Here is a 16,213-nt window from a genome sequence, read left to right on the forward strand (position 1 = left end):
GGGTTCAATCCCAGGACCCTGAGATCATGACCTGAGCCGAAGGCAAACACGTAGCCAACCGAGCCACCCAGGAGCCCCTAATTCACTACTTTAAAATGTGCTCTATCACATGTCCAGCTTAGAGGTGCAAATAACGATCTATAACTGCAGTTTCAGATGTGCGGGGATCCATGTGAATATGAAGAAAATTCATAGAGAGGACAGGCACGGGGAAATACAGAGAGATTTGAAGGTGACCGTAACATTCAGGATGTCTTCCCTCCTTCAAGCACGGGTCTGGGGAGGAGGGACTGGGAAGGGAGGCCAGGGGCCCCGGGTACCAGTCACATGCTGGGCATCCACACATGGACGGTCTTGGAGGAAATGAGCAAGAGGGCTGGGGAGGAACCAGGTAATTTGGAAGGCTTTATTTGTTGTTTAATGGAACAGGAAGATCGGTAGGAGAAGAAAGGGATAAAGAAAGGGGGGTAATCAGAAAGGGGAATGAAGCATGAGAGACTATGGACTCTGAGAAACAAACTGAGGGCTTCGGGGGGGGGGTGGGGGACTGGGATAGGCTGGTGATGGGTAGTAAGGAGGGCACGTATTGCATGGTGCACTGGGTGTCATACGCAAGTAATGAATCATCGAACTTTACATCAGAAACCAGGGATGTACTGTATGGTGACTAACATAATATAATAAAAAAATATGATTATAATAAAAAAAATAAAGGAACATCTGAGTTACACAAGAACTTTAGCATTCTGTGCCTGTACCTTATATGGAAATTAATGAATGCTCTCGAAAGCCTGGGAAACCTATGGTCGTGCTTTTGAAATGCAGAGTGGGGTGGGATAAGCAGAAGAAATCATAGAAGAGAATATTTCCTTTCTTCTCATTTACATCTTTCAACAGCATTCATAAGCACCCACCAGGTACCAGGAATTATGCTCGGTGCCAGGGATGGACGGAACAAGACGAACGCTGTGCACTTGGAGAGAACGCTCTGGTCTTCTTCAAATCCGCACCACAGTAAGTGGTGGTGGCGGTAATGGTCTATTCCCGAGAGCCGCACACAGTTTTAAGAGAAGATAAATTTAGGTTGAAGGTCTATTTAATTTAAGCTCCAAGCAAGTTGAGCCAGAAATATTTACTGAGTGGTGTCAGGGTTCTCTCTGATTTTTCCATATGTTCCTGTGGTCAGGGCGCATTGGACGGGGTTGGCCGAGAAGCTGTTCGATAACAAAACCACCAAACCAACAGAACACGACAGAACACCCTGCTCGGCTCAGCCCCTCTTCTTCCTGCGCTAACTTGGCTCTGGCAGGGGGGAGGGGGGAGGGGAGCAGCATCACAGGGAGGGCCGGCGCATCCTTCCCAGCTAATGGGAAAAGAGGCGCAGTCATCTTTAAAAGCTGTCATTGCTATGGAAATGGTTTCCACCACTGCTGACTGTCGCAGTGTCCTCCCCCTGCATTCGAAGGACACGCTGCCACTTCTCCTGAGTGCATCGGTGCCATTCCACCAGGCAAGGTGTCCGTCTTGATGTTTTCTCAAGACAAGTGCCTTGGTTTGGCCACCCCCTCCCCAGAGCGACAGTGCCCTGAGTCCGGAAGGAGGCGAGGGAGAACCCCAGCTGCCGCAGCCGCCGAAGCCGGCTGTCCCCCAGAGAAGAGAGACTCCAGGATCTCCCAAGGCCTCCTCATTCCAAATCAAGGGACCTCATCCTCCCTTAAGGGGCTACAGCATTCAATACCGTGTTCACATGGCCACTCGGCTTCCTTGCAACTCTTCCCTCCTGGGCGGCCACGACCAGGCTCAGCCCGGCCTCCTCCCACCTCTCTGGCCACCGCTCCTCTGAAGGGCTCCAACATCCTGTCTGCCCACGCCAGCCCCCGGAGCGGAGAGAGTGTGGCTGGCCCAGGGGGGCCAAGCCCACCAGCCCCCTGGAGACACCCCAGAAGAGCCTCCCTTTGGCCAATGTATCCTCAGACTTTTAAACTCTCTAAGGCCTGGGAGGATTGTGTTTTCACACACACACACACACACACACACCCCAAATTCTATGTGCGCTGAAATTAAATCTTTCCAGAATTTCTAATTGTCAAATTCTGCCTATCTAGAATTCAGCCAAGGAAGACTTTCTCTTTCCTTCCTTTCTTCTCCATGCTCCGTGCTCTGCCTGGGGGTCCACCCACACTTGGCCTGTCGGGGAATACCACCCTGTCCTGGATGTACGTCCGGACCAGGAACCCTGAGCCAGCGGCAGACCCTTACTGCAGGGAACCCCAGCTGCTCTCGTAAACTCGTTTATGGCCTGGGCAGAAAGCGGACTTTGGAACAAAACCCAAGCCTGCTCTGAAACCCCAAGAGAGGTGCAAATCACAGGACTTCAGATAAGACATGATACAGGCCGGTGACGTGTTCACAACAACCACCACCAGAGAAAGCCCGCAGAGCTGCCCTCGAGTGACGAGGGAGCAGGAAGCTTGCCAGCTTCTTCTAAGCGGGCTGCCGTTTTTGTTTTACTGTCTGCATGATCCGCTGACATCATCTGAGCACCATTAGCTAATGTATTCCTTCGGCTCCAGGACTGTGTAGCCGCTCCGGCGTCAGTTCACAGAGGGATTCTGGCCCCCCATCTCCACCCCTGTGCTTCACACGACAGATAGTCAACAAACAGCTGGCCACTCCGAGGGAGCGTGTGTGGCGCCCACGTGGGGGCTCAGGGTCAACACCCAACAGACACTCATTGCCATTGGCTGAATGTCTGTGCCCCCCTCCAAGTTCGTGTATTAAATCCTCCCCTCAATATTGGGAGGTGAGATCTTTGGGAGGTGATTAGGTCATGAGAGCAGAGCGCCATGAAAGAGACGGGCTCCCTCGCCCCTTCCCCCGTGGAAGGGCACACTGAGAAGGTGGCCATCCAGAGAGGCCGTCACGGGACGCCGAATCTGCTGGCACCTTGTTCTTAGGCTTCCAGCCTCCGGAACTGTGAGGAATAAAGGCTGGTTGTTTAAGGCGCCCAGTTTGGGGGCCACGGCAGCCCGAATGGGCTCACACGTTCATGGGTCACGGAAACACACTCTAACACACGTAAACCTATGTGGATTCATAACGCCATGTTATTTTTCTTAAACCAAATGCAAGGGAGTAATTGAATCTATTTGCCACCATACACCACCTCGTCCCACCCCCCCACCCCCGCAAGTTCAGAGAGGACCTGAGCCTGCCTGGTTCCCAGCTGGGTCCACCCTGCCTGGGGAGTTCTCAGCGTTTGTAGAACAAAGAAGCAATACACAGACATGCACAAATTCGGTCTCCCGTGCGCTGCCACAGAGCGTCCAGAATGCCCTTTGACTCGGGCCCAGATTCAAAGCCACAGCCATGTGACTCAGACAGCCTGGTGGTGGGAAACTGAGTCTCTGAAGAGTCGAGAGACTTGCCTGGGCACCCACTGCAGGGAAGCATAGTGAGTTGGGGCTTGAATCCATCTCCTTGAATTCTAAATCCTTCCTTCTTTCTCCTACACCGAGTGGTCTTCCGTAAATATAAACACACACACACACACACACACACACACACACACACACACACATCTGTGCCCCAGAGGCAAAGACTGAGACACCAGGAGGGGCTCACAGACCCCTGGAGGAGAACCCATCAGGAGGCGGGAGGGTCAAGGGCTGCACCCTGAGGTCACGCTTGCTTCTCACTGGTATAAATGGCCCCATGGACGCTCCAAACTCCCGGTGTGGGAGCTGCATCCGTCCAAGTTCAAAGCCTTCCACCTGGGCTCCCACAGTGGTGTAGGTGCCATCCGAAGTTCACGCGCCCCCCACACGCAGTGTAGTGCGGGTCCTCCTTGGGGAAGTCCCTGCACTGCACTGGCCAGACTCAAGAGGAGGGCGAGGCAGTCATCTATTTTTTCAACACTAGACCTGTCCTCTTCCCGTGCCCACCTCTCGGGTGTTAGATGTGGCAATTCAAAGTGTTTCTTCTCCTTTCTGCGGTCCCTCATAGGTTCCAGGAGCCAGAGGGGACCTGAGAAGGATCTAGCCCTACCTCTTGTATAGGACTCCTCTGGGCCACATTCCTGGCAGGTGGACTTGCAACGTGTTGGAACACCTTCTCCAGCAGGAACTCCCCACCCCTCGAGGCAGAGCATTCCAGTCAGCCAGCCCGTATCTTAAGGGAGGTCCTCCTTAGACAGAGCTGAAGTCACCAGCAGCAGCCCTTCACACCTGAGGGGAGGCCATGTCGCCCTTTGAGTCTTCTCTGTCCCAGTCCATCACCCTGATCACTCCAGTCACCTCAAATTGGGCACCCTTCCCTGAGTATTCACCTGCCGGTCCTCGTCCACTTCAGAATGTGAGGCCTAGGCCTGGACAAGGGCTCCAACCAGGGCCCAACCCCAGCAGAGCCTGATGGGATCTTTGCATGGCTGGGGGTGACAGCTCAGTGTAAAGGGGCGGACTTTGACCATCTGCCTGTTCCTTATCGGCACCGCCAAACACACTTTATGCCTGGTGCCTGCTTTCCAAAAGGCTGGGCATTTGCCTCTCTTATGGATCTTTCCATAAGAACTGCCTAATGGTGGGACTTCTGGCACTATGATACAGCAGTGGGGCAGAACTGGGGCAGGGGTAGCGGGGTCAACATTCCCAAAGCTGGAAAACTCCTACGACAACCACCACTCCCCTCCATCCCATACTAGACTGTGCTCTGCTGGCGCCCCATCCCGTCCCCACCCCATCATGTCCTCTATCCAGGACGACAGGCAATGCAATGCTCTCATCCCCCTCAAATTGCTGTCAGAGCGTCAGGCCACCAGAACTCTTCATAAGATCTCCCTGGCCTTGGACTAACTTTCAAGAACTTTAAACTGATGGAAATTGAATCAAGCCATGGGTAATAAGAATACCTCCTGTTTATGTGAGTTTTCCCTTTACTATGAACCTTCACATAAAGTCTATAACTTGACCTCTACAATGTTCAATGGAGAAACAAGCAGGAGAGGTAGGTAACGCTGTTCCCATTCTATAGATGAGGAAACTGAGGCCCAAGAAAGGGAACTTCCTCACTCAGCATTGCTGGACTAGGAAGTGGCAGGCCTGGGACTTGAACTCAGAGCTTTGAAGTCCAAGCTTGTTCAGAGCTCTTTGCATGACACCGTTGGAGATTACTTCACTGAAGTCGGCTCCGTCTTTCTAGAGTTGAAGAAACTGAGGCCTACGGAAAGCCCAACAAGCTAGAAGCAGAATTGGGGTTCGACCCAGAGTCTGAGTCCTGGGTCTGCCCCTACTTTCAGCACCCCAAGATACCCACTACTCCAGCCCCCTAAGGAGAGAGAATTGTTCAACTAACCTCAGACCACAGAAGTCCCTGCTGTCTCAGGACACGCCTGGCCAGGATCTCCAGGCCAGGGACTCTGCGTCGGGAATCCCTGCAGTGTCTGGGTACCACTTCTTGTCGGCTGGAGGTTGGACCCAGTGGGTAATCCCCCTAGCTCGCCCAGGGAGAAGATGCTGCTATTGCTGCTGCCAATTTCCAGTGTCTCAGAAGTATTTTGGTCATGGTCACATTTATATCGTAACTCCCAGGAGCTGAGCTCACAGGCGGCCAATCCGGAGAGCTGAAGGTCAACCATTGCAGGTTATGGCCTCGCCCCGTCCTATCACAGGGCTGCTTCCGGCTCCTCCAGCGATAGGAGGCTGACCTCAGCTACCTGGGGGAAAAAAAACAGTTTCGTTTGACAACTTCCCTATTACATCCAAACATCAACAAGAAACCAATACCAGAATACAACCTTGAACCTAGCTGGAGGAAAACCAGTCCATGGAAGAGAAAACAAGCCCTTATGGGAAAAGCAGGTGGGGGGGATGGGAGAAGAAGGAGGTGTTTTATCCCCTCCACCTTCAGCCTTCCCCAAAGAAGGAAAGATCTAAAAAGAAAGGTCATTGAACGCAACACATATATTCCTTGAGTTGGAGGAAAAACTCAGAAGGAGGAATTGATAAGGGGCATGTTTTCCAAAACCCGCTACCTTTGGAGAGGGTCGCCATGAATGTTAACAGAACATTCTAAGAAGTCTTAAAAATTCACATTTTCACTTTCTGTAATGCCCGAATTTTTTTTGAGAGAGTTTATACATGTTTATAATCCAAAAAAGAAGAACCAGTTTTATTGAAACAAAAGCAAAACTCGTCAGAAATCCAGTTTTGGTTAATTGAGGCGGGGAGGCATTGCAAAGTAAATATCGAAAGCACCATGCTTTGGAGGCACCCGACCTGGAACAGTATCGTATGCCAGCTGTGTGACCTCGGCAGGGGACACAATATCTCTGAGCTTGTTTCTCATTCAAAAACGAAGTAGTCACCTTAGAGGGTGACTGTGGGGCTAAATGTGATGAGGAAAAGAAGAAAAATGTACTGAGTGCCAGGCCCTTTTCTCTAGCCTTTTTTTTTTTTTTAAGATTTATTTATTTATTTGAGAGAGAGAGAGGGCAGGAGAGAGCATGAGCAGGGGGGAGGAGGCAGAGGCAGAGGGAGAAGCAGACACTCCCTGAGCAGGGAGCCCGAGTCACCGGGTTCGATCCCAGGATCATGACCTGAGCCGAAGGCAGAGGCTTAACCAACTGAGCCACCCAGGTGCCCTTCCATCCTTTCTGTGTATTAAGAATGCCTAGCACCTAGTAAGTGCTTAATAAAGGGTCAATGTTTTATTATTGGTAGCATGGTTACTAATGTTTTATTCATTCTGCCAGCAAATAGGTTTGGGACACAGCTATATGCTGGGCACTGTCTCAACATGGAATTTAGAGGATTGATTAGCCCAAGAGCTGACTCAGGCTTCAAACAAGGGTTAAATGACATCCCCCTCCCTCCAACTTTTTCTTTTATTTAATGAAACTGTGTTTTCTTAGCCATGTCTCTGGGCCCCTGGGCATCCTGCTACTCTTTCTTATTCAGAGGTGAATAAGCCCCGCGCAGCCGTCATGGGATTCACGGTGTAGTTGGGAAGAGAGACACACGGAAGCATGATAACAACCAGGTGGGATGGAATAGGGAGTATTGTTCCTTGGGTACAGAGTGTCAGTTTGGGTAGATGGAAGAGATCTGGAGATGGCTGGTAGACTGGTTGTACAACAAAGTGAATGTACTTAATGTCCCTGGGCTGTAGACTAAAAAATGGTTAAAATGGTAAATTTCATGTTATGTATATTTTACCACAATTAAAAAAAATAAAAGGCAGCTGGAAGAGCAGGGGCAGAGCCAAGGGGGCATTGTCCGCAAACCTACCCTGTGACCCAGGAAATCCATCCGCGGGTACATACAATCCCGGGTTCTCACAGGAGAGAGAGCAGGATGGGGCCGTTATGGGCATCAGAGGGGCAGAGGGGCAACCTAGCCCTGGGCCTGTGCCCATCAAAGACCAAGCCTTGGACAGAGATCTGCAGGGAGACACTGGCAGCGGCCTGAGGTCAGGCCAGGCTACATACGTGATGTGTGAGGCTTAGTGGCAAATGAGAACAAAGGGCCCCTTGTTCGAAAAGTCCTAAGTAGGGGCGCCTGGGTGGCTCAGTCGGTTAAAGGCTGACTCTTGGTGTCTGCTCAGGTCACGATCTCAGAGTCATGATCTCAGGGTTGTGGGCTCGAGCCCCAGCAGGGAGTCTGCTTCTCCCTCTCCCTCTGCTCCTCCCCCAGACCATGCTCGCTCTTTCTCTCTCTCAAATAAATAAAATGGGGTTTTTTTAAGTGCTAATTATTTCAAGACAGAGACAGCAGAGCATGAAACCAGTTGCAGGCCTTTCCGAATGCCAGCCCTGTGCCCCTGTACGGGTCGTAAGGCCATGGAGGGGACTCTGGTAAGGACAGTTCCCAATCAGTGCTGTGATGAAAGACAACAGAGGGAGGGAGAGGGGGAAGGTGAGAGAATATTTTTTGAAAGTTTCATTTAAGTATCACATACAGAAAGGTGCACCTGTCATAACCACACAGAACTTTGACAAAGAGAACAAACTTGTAGAACCAGCACCCAGATCAAGAAACAGAGTCCGGCAGCCGGGAGCCTTCCTCGTGCTTCTCACGGGTACCCCAACCGGGACTTCTAAGAGCTTAGATTATTTTGCCCATTTTGGGGGCTTTATGGACACGGGAACCAGAGGGCGTGTTTTCTTTCACGGCTGGTTTTGTTTTCTCTCATGTCTCAGCCATACTCTGTCCTGTAGTGCGGTTGTAAACTCTCCGACTGACAATACCAAGTGTCAGAGAGGTTGTGGGGGGCCCAGAACTCTCCTAAGCTGCCAGGGGCGGGGGGGGGGCGGGGGGCGGAGTGGAAACTGGGTGCAGCCACTCTGGAAAATTGAGTGGCGATGTCTACGAAAGCCAAGCAGACACCCACGGTCTGACCCGGCACCTCCGTCCCCAGATACACACGCGACGGAATCGCGTGCACCTGCTCCCCCAAAGCAACATGTGGGAGAGAAGCTTCTGGCAGCACCATTTGCCACAGCCCCAAACTCAAAAACTTGCAAAAACAGGGGCATATTCTCAAAATGGAGAACTTTTTTCCCCTGAAAGTCTGTGTATTTGTTTGTTTAGAAAGACCATCTACCTCTTGTGCGGCCGTGTTGTAGGCAGCGCGGGGACCCAGAAGATAAACTTGGTCTCAAGAGAAAATGAAGTTATCGAATGAAGAGGGGAGGGTGGAGGGGAGTGCGCCAGTCTCGGGAGCCGGGGTGGGGGTGGGGGCGTTCCAAGTGACCTATTTAACAGAAGAATTTTCCCAAGAGACACTGGAATGGGTCTGAGTTTGGAACGCCCATTCCCAGAAATCTAACCGCCATCCCAGTGCGAGAATTTGCATGGTGGCGATGGCGAGTGCCAAGGGCAAAGAGCGAGGGCCTGGACATGCCTCCTTCCCAGGGCCGCACCCTCTGCCTGGAATCCACCAGTTCAAAGTCCAGTCCCAAGCCCGTTTGCGTCTTCCACTTACCCAGCTTCCCGGAGAGAGGTCTTCTTCCCTCTCCCCCGTAACAGGTACCTGAACCCTGTGACCTCACACTTTGCCAAGCCAGGTTGGGACCCAGGACCCAAATCCCCAGGCCAGAAGGCAGTCTCAGAACTTCTTTTGAGTTCTGCGCAAAAATGACTGACTTTGGGTCTCGTGCCTTAAGTTTAGTTCAAGGAATCTCAATCCCCCTCCACGCTTCCCTGCCTCGGGGACTTTTTCCTGTCCCTCCAGTGGCTCCCAGAATCTCCCCTCCCTCAGTTGTTTCTGGGTCCCCACTGCAAGTGGGCAACTCAGGTGCCCATCGTGAGGGCCTGGCTTTGACTTTGGACAGAGCTGCACTGCAATCCAGCGCCTCGCCTGCCGTGGGCATACTAGAATAGTAATGCCAACAACGGCCGGTCGCAAAATGCTGACTATATGTCAGGCCTTGTACTAAGAGCTTTTGTGTGTGTTACTTATTTATTATTGATAATATTTATAAAGTAGATTTTGTTCTTTTACAGATCTGGAAAATGACACCCAAAAAGATAAAATGCTTAAGTGACACGGCTAAATGGCAGAAGAAAACCTGTCAGTCAGTCTCCAAACATGTCATTACCATCACGCCACTGTTCTTCTGAACCTCAGTTTTCATAGCTGTACAATGGGAATAAATGATTCCAACCTGGCAGAATTGCCGGGGAAGTTCGAGGAGGTGATTCCCATGAGCACCTGGGCCACAGAGTAAGGGACTCGGGCAGTGGCCACACCGGGTGTAGAGGAGCCCACGATGAGGTCTCAGCTGAGGGGTGGGGACCACACCTCTCCCAGAGAACTTATGTCAAGCCTAACAGTGCTGTGGGAGTGAGGCCAGCTGCAATAATTCCCTGCACTCCTCTTTCCCACGTCCTAAGGCATCGGTCCGCTCACCTTCTTGTGGCTCTGGCCAGCCTTCCACATTCTCTGTATCAGTAATGAACATACTTGGTCAACAATGGCTTAAGCCAGCATCTCTCACCTTGGCTCTACTGACATTTTGGACCAGATAGTTGTTTGTTGTGTGGGCTGTCCACCATATTGCAGGAAGTTTAGCAACAATCCTGGCCCCTACCCACTAGAGGCTGGGAGTACCCCCTTCCAGTAGCAAAACCCAAGAACGTCCCCAGACATTGCCAAATAGCTCCTGGATGGCAAAATCATGCCCAGGTGAGAACCTCTGGCTTAAATAATGTTGCCATGTAATGATCTCATCCAACTGGGAGTCCCTGAAGGTAGGTAGTTCCAGGTTTGGTGCAGCAGCTTGAGGATGCCAAGGACCATCACCTCATGGTCACAATATGGCTGCCAGAAATCCCACTGTACCACCATCACATTCAAATTCAAAGGTAGGCAAGAGGCACAAAGTGATGGTGTCATGTGTGGCTTTGCCTTTAATCTTAAGAGTTTTCCCAGACACTTCTCAGTAGTTCTCTTCTATGTCTTGTTGGCCAAAACTGATTGTATGTCCATCCCTAGCTGCAAGGGAGGCTGGGGAAGAGACTAGGTGGCCAGGGAGAAGAGGGTAGGAAATGGTTTGGGTCCCCCCCCGACATGGTTTTATGGGCACTCCCCATACCTGTGGAAATTATTTTTCTATCTGGTTTCCTTACTAGATGAGAGCACCTTGACGACAGGGACCTCCTCAGGTTTTCCTCTGTGTCCTCAGAACTTAGCTGGGTGCTCAGCCCTGAGAAGATGCTCAGTCAATGCTCATTGAATGAATGAGTGAGTGAACCAATCAATGAATGCTTTCACTTCCCCCTTCTTGGCTTACATCACTAAAAGCCCTACATCAGCAATCATTTATTCATATGCAAACTAAACGTAGTTTAACTACAAATAAGCCCATAATGCAAATGATGATGCAAACATCTCCCAGTTCCTTCAACAAGCCAGGATCCCTCTGGTCATTGGGCATGCTGTTCTCTCTGCCAAGAATATTCTTCCTGCCACCTCCAGCCTCCCCTCACCCATCTTCACGTGGCCAGCTCCTTCTCACTCTCTAGGTCTCTGCTTACACGTGACCCCCTCTGAGAAGCTTTCCTTCATCTCTCCAGTGTGGCTCAGAGGCTTCTGCTGTATGCCCCTCAAGCCCCCCATGTTGTCCTATCCCAGCAGTTGTCACCCTGTGACCTCGGTCACTTACGGCTTCTCCCTGTTAGGACAGCAATCGCCCGTGGGGACCAGAACAGTGTGTTCTTCCCTAGTAGGTTCTCCATAAACTTTTGTTGATTAAGTAATGCATATCAGTGTTTGGCAAAGCTTTTATGTAAAGAGACAGATGGTGAATATTTTCGGCTTTGTGGGCCACATGACCTCTGTTGCAACTATTCAACTCTGAGCAGAGTGAGTGAGAAAGCAGCCATAGATGACACATCAACAAATGATGAGGACGGCTCTGTTCCAATAAACTTTATTTATGGGCGCTGAATTTGAATTTCATACAATGTTTACCTGCCATGAAGTGTGACTCTTCTAGATCTTTTTTCTACCATCTAAAAATGTAAAAATCATTACCGAAGGCTCTTGGGCCATACAAAAACAGGTGATAAGCCATAGTTTACTGACCATGATTGATACAAAGAGTCACACGCTTTGGGTTTTCCGGGTCACTCTCAGGAATACACCCGAACCACTTAGAGCCGTAATATCACAGTATTTCTTAATATCAAGCAACAAATTAAACGTGAAAGTACATTAAATGACTTCGCTGTAACATCCAGTAGATTGTATTTTAAGAAATCAAAGGCAGGGGCGCCTGGGTGGCACAGCGGTTAAGCGTCTGCCTTCGGCTCAGGGCGTGATCCCAGCGTTGTGGGATCGAGCCCCACATCAGGCTCCTCCGCTATGAGCCTGCTTCTTCCTCTCCCACTCCCCCTGCTTGTGTTCCCTCTCTCGCAGGCTGTCTCTATCTCTGTCAAATAAATAAATAAAATCTTAAAAAAAAAAAGAAATCAAAGGCCATGTCAATGGGTTTAAACAAGATTTTTTTGACGATTTCTATATGAAATCCCGATGGGATGTTTTCTAAAACCAGGCATTGGAGGGGATTTCTTTTTCATGATAATAATTATTTATCTTAGGGGCTCCTGGGTGGCTCAGTCCGTTAGGCATCCGCCTTCAGTTCCGGTCATGATCCCGGGGTCCTGGGATCGAGCCTGCATGGGGCTCCTTGCTTAGCGAGGAGACTGCTTCTCCCTCTGCCTGCCACTCTTCCTGCTTGTGCTCTCTCTGTGTCCAATAAATAAATAAAATTTTAAAAAGTACTTCTCATAAATAATATCCAAAATATGATTTAGATCAATGGAAGTAACCACTGAAAAAAACCCAGGGCTTTTTAAAATCGGGTTTCACGTATTAGAGGACTAGAGTGCTGAATGGTAGTGAAGCTGTGGGGACATCCCCATTTTCTGCTGGGGGTGGGGGGCATATGGGCCTGTGTCTGTATTGCCAGGACATAGCAATCCCACTCCTAGAAGTTTTCACACGGCTCCTTAAGGGCACGTGAACGAGGCGTCCACCGCAGCGCTATTTGTGGTAACGGAGAGTTAAAGGCTCCTGGAGAAGGACAAATAAAATGTAGACGAGGGACACCCTGAAGAATTGTTTACACATGAGAGTCATCGGGTCGGATGAACACATAGCAATGTAGAGGGATCCTAAAAATGCAGTGTTTGTTGGGAAAAAGTGAGACACAGATGAGGTGTGCCAAATAACATTATGTGAATTAAGAAAAACAGGCAGGGGCGCCTGGGTGGCTCAGTCAGTTAAGCATCGGACTCTTGATTGCGGCTGGGATCATGATCTCCGGGTCGTGAGATCGAGCCCCTCACTGGCACCATGCTGGGCGTGGAGTCTGCTTAAGATTCTCTCTCTCTGGGGTGCCTGGGTGGCTCAGTCGTTAACCGTCTGCCTTCAGCTCAGGGCGTGATCCCCGCGTTCTGGGATTGAGCCCCACATCAGGCTCCTCCGCTGGGAGCCTGCTTCTCCCTCTCCCACTCTCCCTGCTTGTGTTCCCTCTCGCGCTGGCTGTCTCTCTGTCAAATAAATAAATAAATAAAAATTTTAAAAAAAGATTCTCTCTCCCCTTCCCCCTGCCTGCACTGCCTCACTTTACTCATGCACGTGTGCACACTCGCGTGCACGCTCTCTCTCTCTCTCTCAAAAAAAAAAAGGAAATATAAACAGGCAAAACAACAATGTGGGTTTGTAGAAATACATATAAAAAGATACACAACCAACATATCAGTAGGGTCAGTTTGGGAGAGAGGACACACCCAGGATAAATACATACGTAACACATGCTTGCACCTGAGGTCCAGGAAAAAATAAAACAAATAAACAAAACAAAAATAAACAAAAAAACCCCATAAATCTCTTAAATCTGCAAACATCATTACCCGATAGTGAAATATCAGAGGTCTTCCAGGTGAAAACAGGAATAAAAGATAAAGCCAATTATCTCATAATTGGTGAACATTGTTCCGGGCATTTCTGACCAACGCATTAAGACCCGAGATAGAAATAAAAGTCATACATAACAGGTAAACAGGTAGGTAGATGGATACACAGATAGATACAGAGATAGAAACAGATCTACACATACATGTAGATAGATTTTACCAGCCTGCAATTCAGCCAACTTCTGACCATAGAGTTACTTAAAAAACCCTCTCAAATATCTTGTCGGGTTTCAGCCAGGACAAACAGTAAATATTCCTGGCAGTATTAACACCATGGACCCAGGAGGCATCCCCGCAAGGACTACAAAAGATGACACCTGCCAAAGATTCAGAGCCGCTCCCAAACGTAACTAAATGAAAGAAAGCCTTATTTGGTAAGTTCTCCGGGAGGCCGTCAGTAGACCCTGCCTGCAAATGGGCTGCAACTCACATTTGTGTCTGGCCATATTTGGGGGCCCCCAACCTAATGGTTGCCAAGCCAAGTTCTCAGGACACAAAACAAGACAGACAAGAAAGTAACACTTACTCCGGGCGGGGGAGAAAAAAGATCCATAACCAATGGATTTGGATTTGGAAGGGAAGAGACAATGTGAAATTTTGCCTTCCTCTCTCACCTGAGCAGTACGGACAGACATTCAGGAGAGCTGGCCCCATGAGAATTCTCACCCTCTGAGGGCTGCTGCCCGCTCTCCTAGGATCCCATCTACAGGATCCAAAGCAAGTAGGGTTTAAAGCAGAGTGTAGCTCTGGTAGCTACCAGAAATTGGCAAGATTTTCCATTAACTTTAGATTTCCCTTGACTGTTCAGGGAAATCACTGGTAGCAGTTAACCAGAAAATCCCTCAGATCCCATCAACCCTGGGAGGGACCCATGAGGGGGGTGCTCTCCTTTGAGGATAGACATGGGGGCGTCTGTGAGACCATCAACATCGGACTTTTGTTTACAGTCATGTAGTCTCTTCAGAGTGGAAAGACCAACCAGACAGAGGACTAGGAGAGCTAGCCCTTACGTAGAGAAGCATAGAGGGGACAGTAGGAGTGACATCAGTCTCCTGGTCTTTTGTTTGAGGCACTTTTATGCCTTTAATTCTTCATTAGCCTTTTGCAGTGAATACTTCAATGAAACCATTTTGAAATTTGAAGGCTTTTGGTGGCTTCTACATGCTGATTAAAATAGGTGTCCCATTCTGTTCTTTTGATCTGGGAACCCTTGCATTTTTTAAATAAATGATCTTGTCTAATTGGAATGTTCCTCATGATGGTCATTGTTCTAGGTTGTCTTCAGTAAGATTGGTCCATGCACATGAGGAAAGACCATAATTTCTTTAACATAAAACCAACCATAGTTGCTAAGGAGGGGGCCATCTTTAGAACATTTAGATGCCTAGGATCCCATTTTTGGAGTTTTCCTGCGAGCAAAGGAAAAAAATTCTTAGATAGCCTAGCAGACACGCTTGGGGTTGAGATGTCAGTTTTGTTTGACAGCCTGCCTTTCACGGGATACTCCTTTCTCCTGACAGACGGCTTCTGCCCTATTTATCCGACCTGTCACCAGGTTCCCTTGTTGCACAGAATTTTCTTGTTGGTGGCGAGTGACCTAACATGAAACTTCCTGGTCCGTGATCACCTTATCTTTACACAGTAATGTTGTGCTTCAGAGATGGTTGTCTCTCCTAGAAAGGTGGCAAGTGCTTGAGCAGCACCCAGGTGCTCAACCCGTGCCCATTGGCCTTGGTTCTAGTCTTGCTCTCAGGAAAATTCACAAGTTTAAATCAAAACCAAGCACATTCTAATTCATAAACCAAGCACATTCTAAATTCAGAAACCAAGTGCATTCTAAATTCAGAAACCAAAAGAGTACTCACCAGAAGGACAATCTGTCCTTATCCAAATCCCAGAAAAAGTCAGAGAGCTCAACCAAAAGGAGGGAGCTTGAAATTCAAGAGAAGACTCACAAAACCGGAAGCAGAATGTCACTCGTGAAAGCGTTGAGCTCAAGGGGCTCAGTGCAGGCAACTTGCTTGATTCTGAAGCTCCTCTTCCCACCGGGGTTGGAGGGTTGTCTCTTTCCGATCTCACTTCCGACACCATTGAACGTCAACCTAAATAAGGGGGTAAACTGAGGCAAGCTCAAATTACCAGAAATTTGAGTTTATTTAGGAATAGCAGAGGAACTGCAATTCAAGAAACACAAGCTACAGGGGAGTCCCCTGAGGGCTTGGAGTGGGCTGTATTTACAATAGAGGAGCGCATCGAGGGGAAGTCCAACCAGAGTCCAAGCAATGGGTTCATTGGCTGAAGGATAGGGAGAGATTCTTGGCAGATGTTCATTGATCAGGAGATAAGTCTTGTCTTCTGTAAGTCAGGCATTTAATGGAAATCAGTCTCTTGGTTCTTAAGTTTTGTTTTTCTGGGGCACATGTGTGAGATTCTCCACTTCGTATCCTTTGACTCCATTTTAGATTGAAATCTTTTCATGATCTAGATCTAGACAGGCAATATTATTATCACTGGTGGAAATATAATTACACAGCCGGAAAACTGGGATCAGTCGAAAATTTTTAGAGTTAATAACGCAAAAGAGCCTGTGTGCAAAATACCACAAAAAGGTCAAGTTTTTCTATTTACTGTTATTTACAATAATTTCTACTTACTATTTACTTTATTTCTATATAACCAGGTGGAAGGTGTGATGGCAGGAAATACGGCAGCCAAAAAGCAATTTGAGAATAGTC

This window comes from Ursus americanus, chromosome 32, assembly GCF_024610735.1.
Source record: "Ursus americanus isolate L20-20 chromosome 32, mUrsAme1.1.p, whole genome shotgun sequence".
Lineage (NCBI taxonomy): Eukaryota > Metazoa > Chordata > Mammalia > Carnivora > Ursidae > Ursus > Ursus americanus.